Source organism: Paralichthys olivaceus, chromosome 13 (assembly GCF_024713975.1).
Source record: "Paralichthys olivaceus isolate ysfri-2021 chromosome 13, ASM2471397v2, whole genome shotgun sequence".
NCBI classification, from domain to species: Eukaryota; Metazoa; Chordata; class Actinopteri; order Pleuronectiformes; family Paralichthyidae; genus Paralichthys; species Paralichthys olivaceus.
In genome coordinates, this window is record NC_091105.1 from 24,828,948 (window position 1) to 24,836,785 (window position 7,838).

Below are 7,838 nucleotides of genomic sequence, written 5' to 3' on the forward strand. Positions count from 1 at the left end.
AGGGGTGTGCAGGACTGCAGGAGTCTTTCGAGAGTGAGAGAAATTAAAGTTGTTTCATGTATCGTAAAGGTCTGAAAATGAGCGCACTCCAAATTTAGATGCGGCTGGTTTGACTATGGATATACAAACAACATCTGGCTTGACCGCAGTCCTGACTCCTGGACACCAGTCATGTTTTTTGTGTGATGTGATTATCATGTGATCTATGAGTTCCAGCAGAAAGTCCAACCCATCACTCAGCTTTTGATTAGTACAACATCAAAAGCAACAACAACCCTGAGGAGGCTGCGACAAGACCTGTTCATACTGTTACCTCTAATGTCTCTCATGGCTTCAACAACAACATAATGACTGAATGGAATGGGTTCAGGAAATTATTTTGTTATGCTTGGTGTGTTTCTGTGTGGGTGTGGGGGGGTGAATATTAGCACACACACATGCCGTTGTCAATATTCTGATAAAATCAAACTTAAAGTTTAAACAAACCTCTGAGATACAATTTGCAGGAACCTGTCATGTCATTGATTCAATGATTTAATAAAATTGATTCAACACTCTGATCCTATTTATGGCTTATTCACTTATAACCTATTATTATTATTATGCTCTGTATGCTACTATCACATTGTCATGTAATGTATATCATCTCTAAATATCCCCATTGACATATCCTTTGTTATTCAAAAAATCAACTCTAAGGGATTGAGGAGGTAAGGAATGTGAAGTCCATTTAAAGGAATAGTTCACCAAAAAATTGTAATTCACTCATCACTATGCAGATGGCGGGGGTAATGCCGTTTTGAGTGGAATTTGAAGGTCGGGGCTTCTGGACACTTGGATGACACCACAGGAGCAGTATAGAGGCATGTTATGTTTTATTGTGTTGTTTTTTTATGTTGGAAGAAGTGATCAACATAAATAGTATTTGATTTAGCTGCAATGCTGTTTAACCCTGAAACTCTTAAAGTGTTTTGTGGACTCAAAAACTTCACCCACCCCTCCATTGGCATAGTGGTGAATTTTTCTGTGAACTATCCCTTTAAGATCCTACTCTCCAAACTGGGAGAAACTATTGGTTTATAGCGCTTTGTGCTTTGTGTTTGGCTTTTACCAAACTAAATCTTCAAAGTCAAATACGCATTTGTCTATTATCTAATATACTGTATAATGGCTATGGTATTTATTAATTATTCTGTACTACACACTATCTGACCATGACTGAAGGCAAGACCTCACTGTGTGTGATGTGGTCATTGTTCAAATTGGGGTTATAGAACTTTTAGAAGTCTTTCCTCAAAGGTGATTATGATGTTGTTCTCAGTTCACACAGCTGACAGAATTGGCTATGAGAGAGCCTGAGAGACAAGTTTCAAACCTGTGTACTCCTTATCTGTTTTTGAAAATGTTACTGACAAAGCTGGGTTCTGGTGTTAGGCTTGCTTGCTTGCTTGGTGTTGGCTTTCCACTGTCCCAAAGGGTTACATCTGCCCCTGATTACCTGCAGGTACACCGGAGTCAGAGCAGAGCCTCACCAGCAGCACCTCATCTTTACCTGCCACCTTTACCCCCATTGCTCGAGCCTCAGCCTAATGTTCAGCCTGGCAACAAAATACCTTTCCCTACTCCTGTCTCCTTGTCTGTTTCTGCACCTGGGTTCACCTGTCCAACTGTTACACATAACAGGTTGAGTTTAGATGCCAGTCACAGAGTTCTTCCACACCAAATTGTGAATGTTTGCTTTGCACACACAAGAGCAATAGAGAGCCCTTTCCAAACTTTGAAAAAACAAAGTTGTTTCAAATGGCATTTTTAATATTTCCCTTCATTGGGACTATAGCCAAATCTTGAACCAACCCTGCAGAGAGATATCTTATCTCAAGTGGATGCAGCCATGAAATATAGACATTATACATGATCAACTCAATCTTGCTTTCAACTCATAAGCTGCTTATACAAACATTCCTCCCTCTCTAGGCCTCTCTCTCTGTCCAAGTACTTTATTGTGAAACATCTCTTCATTTCTGTATTGTTTATCTCATGCTGAAGGTCAAACAGTGTGCTTTAAATGAAATTACATTATGTTATGGTGCTGGATGTACCTTGTGATCATATGATCTATCCTCAAATGTTGCACATTGAAGAAGCAGTCATATTTAGCTGTTATCCTTGGGCTCAGATACAGGTTTGATTTACACACTAAATTCCACATGGCATACCGTCCAATAGAGTCCAATGGGGCTGCAAATACATAAACATAATGCATGTTTATAGCACTAGGCTATATCATAAAATAGCTATATTGTCTATGCTTTTTCCTGTTTTCTTTTTTTAATCATGATTCCTTTTAGAAAAGATGCCTAATTGAGCCATGGAAATGGAAGAATCATCCCTCAACAGTGAGCTCATGTTTAAAAATGATAACAGCCAATTGAATCAGCCAGGACATCAAAAACTGAGAGCAGGAATAGTACTGGACAGGGCTTAAGCCATTACAAGCTTAAGTTACCAGTATACTGTCTAGTATATTGGTAAATTAAGCCCTGTCCCTTAAGCCTTTGCTTGCTGCCTTTATATAATGCCCCACATCTTTGCTGTTATTTTCTCAAAGGTATCCTTGATTGGTTTGTTTACCTATTCCAGATTAACCAGATGGCAATCTGATTATTAATTACTTGATTATAAAACTACATCAACCTTTAAGAACAGCTGCAGTAAAGGCACTTACAGTAATTAACATCATAGACAAAACATAGCATTTAATTTAACATAACATTTCGTTTACCCTCTGAATTCTTGAAAATACATTTTATGTAAAAGCTTAAATCAAATAAGCGCCTTACTTGTTCCTTTCTTCCCAGCCACTTGCTGAAACAACTGTCTAGTTAAAAAACCCTTTCAGAAGATGGTTTGTCTGTTTTGTCATTTTGCAGAGCATCCAAACACAAAGTCCTGGTACAAGGGCTGAAGTGAATGCATTTTCCAAGAGGTTTTTGGGCAGTGGATTGTGTTCACATAGGAGGGAAAGGAACTTTGTTTTTGTAGCCTTGAAAGGCTGCCTCACCAAGGCTATGCTACATGTTTTTTAGTCCATTTCAGTGTTTTTCCTGTTTGACAGTGTGTCCATTTATGATGTCAGCACAAGGATAGTCAGTGCACTAACCCTCCTTGCCTCTCATTTTTGTTCTCTCTGTTAAGACAGATACCCTCATTTAGTTTCAAGTTTATTTATGTGTGCAAAAAAATTGTATTTCTTGGGACCCATGTGCCCTAACAGTTGAAGGACAATATTTAAAACAAGCAACAGCTTTAAAAGACATGCGATGATGATAAATGCAATCAACTACCTGAGTTAATACTCCCTTTAAAACGAATTAATTGAATTATCTCATACCTGGTTATATCAAAACTTTATTGGTTAAATCTGGTGCAGGAATCAACAAACAGTAATCCCTCCTGTATGTGGCCATTCATGCTACAGTAAGTGTGTCTACAGCTAATGCTTGTACATGTATGTATTCTTTCCAAAATTTCAGTGAAATAAATGATGCGTCTTCTGACCATGTGTGTAATGGTATATGAATATGTAGAATCCAGATGGTATGAGGTGAGAAATGCCTTGAAAGAAATCCAGCCAGTGAAGTAGGGTGAGAGACGGCTTGGTGCGAAGCTGTTAAGGATGGCTTCTTGTGAGGCGTGAATTAGGATTTCCAACTGTGGAGCTAGTTGAAAATTAGGGCTGAAAACGGTGGGACTGGTATGGGATCAGTATCCGATTCTGGGGCCAAAAGTCTGAATTTCTGAAATGAGAACCGAAACAGTGAAACAGTGATGTGCTTCAGGTAACCAGGGATGTGGGCTGCACTGAAGGTGAACTGGGGGCTGAGATATATGTGAGTCAGCGCAGGAATTGCATAATGGCTGGAGACCGGGTGAGACCTTTGTTGAAGATCTATACAACTGCAGTGTTATCGTTATGTGTTATGTGGATGAGTATGGACTTCCCGGTCCTTTCAAACTCACCTACTGTTTTCCTACATTTCCATACACTTCATCTTCATCCTCTTCTCTTTCCTCTTTCATCCCCGTCTCCCAATCAGGTTCTTACCCTGGTAACCTCCGCCCGTGCTACCACCTGCCACCCTGACCCCATCCCCTCTCACATTCTCTAATCTATTGCTCCCAACCTTCTTTTTCTCACACATCTCATTTACACTTCTCTGCTAACTGGCTGTTTCCCCAACTCTCTTAAGGAGGCAAGAGTAAACCCTCTCCTGAAGAAACCCACCCTCAACCCATCTAAAGTAAACAACTACAGACCTGTCTCTCTTCTTAGTTTTCTTTCCAAAGCACTGCTATGTTTAATCAACTCTCCTCCTATCTTCACCATAACAACCTTCTCGATCTTCACCAGTCTGTCTGACTGACATCTCTCAGTGGATGTCTGCACAACACCTTAAAATTAACCTTGACAAGACCGAACTACTTTCCTACTCATTCCAGGAAAAGGCTCTCTCACCCATGACCTGACTATTACCATCAACAACTCAGCCCCCACCCAAACTGCTAGGAACCTTGGTGTGACACTCGAGAGTCAACTTTCCCTCCCATTACTGCAACAACCCGCTCGTGTAGATACATGCTGCACAACATCAAGAAAATACGTCCCCTTATCAAGGTGGCACAGGTTCTGGTCAACCTGGTGGTCACGCCTAAACTAATGCAACTCCCTCCTTGCTGGTCTACCTGCTAGTGCTATCCAACTGCTGGTGCTCATCCAGAATGCAGCAGCTTGACTGGTCTTTAACTTATCTAAATTCACTCACACTACTCCGCTCCCTTCATTGGTTACCAGTGGCTGCCCACATCCATTTCAAAACACTAGTATTGCGTACCGTGCTGTGAACGGATTGGGTCCAGTCTACATCCAGGATGTTATGGAAGTTTTCAGGAAGCTGGTGAAAGGAGAACTCAGGCAGCAGCTGATGTCTTATGCAGACGATTTTAATGTAGACTTGATGCATCAAGGAGACCAGAACAATATACAAATGCTAACAGAGCCACATGAGCAATTGTCACCTAATTCTGATGATGTATTCCACAGCATCCCCATATATCTTCCGAAGTTCAAGAAGGCAAAACAGTGTCAGAACAAGAAGGCAAAAGTGTAAATACTGGAGAGCTTGGCAAAATACAACACAAGACAATCTGGCAGTGAAAATGACTGGAATATATACTGAGGAACTAATGAGCAAATGGACTGCAGGTGAGGAGGAGGGCGGGGAAAACCAGGTTAGGCAACTGAGATGATTGCATGGCAGGGAAGAAAGGCAGGCTCTGAAATGACAGGAGAGTTAGTGATGAGACATGGAACCAAAATAAAAATAAAAACAAACTAAGAGTTAGTGTAACTACGTTACACCTTGTTTCTAATCATCTCTCTCTGTCATTTCAGATCCAGCCACCCTCACAAGCCGATAATGGCATTATTCCCTTCACCTGAGTCTCCCCACACACACTCACCTGCTCCCCATTCCCTCATTAGTTCATCTGTGTATTTATACTGGTCAGTTTCATTCACTCTCCACCAGATTGTCTAGTGTGTTCCTCCCTAGCTATCCTGCATTATATTCTGTATTCTTGCCATCCAGTTTCTGGCCTGACTACGACCTCATTTGGATTTTGGATTCCCTTCTTGCCTGTCCCTTCAGATTTGTTTGCTGTATGAACTGATATCCTGGTTTTGACCTCTGCCTGTGTTTTCTCTGCTCTTTTGGTGAATAAACCACGTTGACCACACTGAGACTGTCTGTTGTCGTGCTCTTGGGTTCAGCTGTGTGTGTCGTCAATACAGTAATGTAATGTAATGGTCCATTCATGCCCCAAAAGAATGGTAGCTTTGATTATTGGATATGTCTCATGAAGTACTGATGATGGACGGCTGGAGTCTGAATCAAGAGATTTAAGCTCTAAGGGCCAAGTAGAGGTGAACCATCTCCCTCTGCAATAGCCTCTGAAACCTGTGGAAGGAGCTGCGTCTGTCGAAGTTGGATATCCTCAGCATAAGTCCCTCTGGCTCTTCTCTCTATCTCGTTTCAGATAACTCCGGCACCGGGACTGCAGGACAAAAACAACTACCATCGACATTGTTAGCATTAATTAAAATAACTCAGTAATTCATTAATATATCTAATCCTGTTGTAGATCACTACATTGTTATTGTTATAGTCAGCCCTGATAGTGATTGGTGCCCAATTGTTCCCGGTCTCTCTCTCTCCACCTCATCTCTCTCTTCTCTCCCCCGCTTTCCACCCATCTCTCCTTTCCTCCCCCTTCCTTTTCTTTCCTCACCCCAACCGGTCGAGGCAGATGACCGCCCACATTGAGCCTGGTTCTGCCAGAGGTTTCTCCCTGTTAATGAGGGAGTTTTTCCTCTCCACAGTCGCCTGTGCTTGCTCATTGTGGGAACTGTTGGGTTTCTCTATGTTAATATTGTTTTAAGGTCTTGACCTTTAAATGTAAAGTGCCTTGAAATAATGTAAATTATGAATTGGCGCTATATAAATAAAATTGAATTGAATTGAATTGAATAAGTGAGGAGTCATCATAGACTGAATGAAATTCAGTTCCAAGAGGACAGAAAAAGTTGCCAAAGGCACATTTCCTTTTTGCATGCGTCATCCAGGAAGAATCTATCATGGAGCAAGGGTACGGCTGTAGCTTTGGTCAACAGGTTAGAGAGGCAGGATTTCCCTTATGAAATTATGCATATGGAAAAATTGTGATGGCCAAGGAGGGACAGTAGTTGGTGTTTGGTCCATCTGTCCATCAGAAGATAGTTTGACAGGAACAGAGTGATGCGTTGTATTTTTTGATTTTTTTTGTCAGAAGGCAGAGACAGATGCCTGCAAAGATTTTGAGTCCAGGTTGATGCCCAGAAACTCTATGGAGGTGCTTGTGTAATGGATATGAAAATGTGCACTAAAAGAAATAATGGTTGAGACAACAGTTAAAATGGACTCTAATGTTCTTTCTTTGATGTTTTGAGAAAATGCACTTAAATAATATTTTAAGATGCTCTTTATTTCTCCAGGTTTAATTATCAGGTGTTTGAGTTGTCTGTAATCCATTATTTCAGTAGAGAGATGTGATTTGATTGATTGCTCTGGTCTTCCTGGTTCTGTAGGGGGCATGTTGCTGATGGCTCGTTCATTACAGTTTGAGCCTGAAGCCAACAACATCATGTCCTGCTTCATTTCTTTCTATTTCCCCTTTCAGGTGAAGAAAATGATTGTAAATAATGTTTAACTGAGTATACATGTTTTCTATGTTACAATGAACACTGCTGATAAAATGTCTGTGTCGAGAGAAACTTTAGCGAGTCAATTTAGTCAGTCTAAACAACATGAAAATGTTCGTCCTGCTTTAGCATGCTTGCTAGTTTGAGTCACGTAGACGGCGTCATAGAGACGTGCTCAGCGTCGTTCAGTAAGAAAGCAGGTTTTGTTTATATTCATTTTGTAATGTATGAGTAAAATAACAGTGTGAATATGTTTCAGTTTAAAGAATATTGTGTTTGTTAAATGTACAAATGCTGCGTTGATAAGTGTGACAAAGTTAAAGCAAAAGCTAAGTGTATGTATCTTTCTAATTGTGTAGTAGAGATAGTACACATTTTGAGTTGTAGTTTATTCAAGAGAAAGTATATGTATTTTCTTTAATGTTAGCTGTTAAAACATACAGTGCATATTTTCTATTGTGTATTTTGAATATGAGGTGTAAACATTTGTTTGTTACAGGATGTTCCCAGGGAGCCGGAAAAAGAGTGGATTTTCAAAATA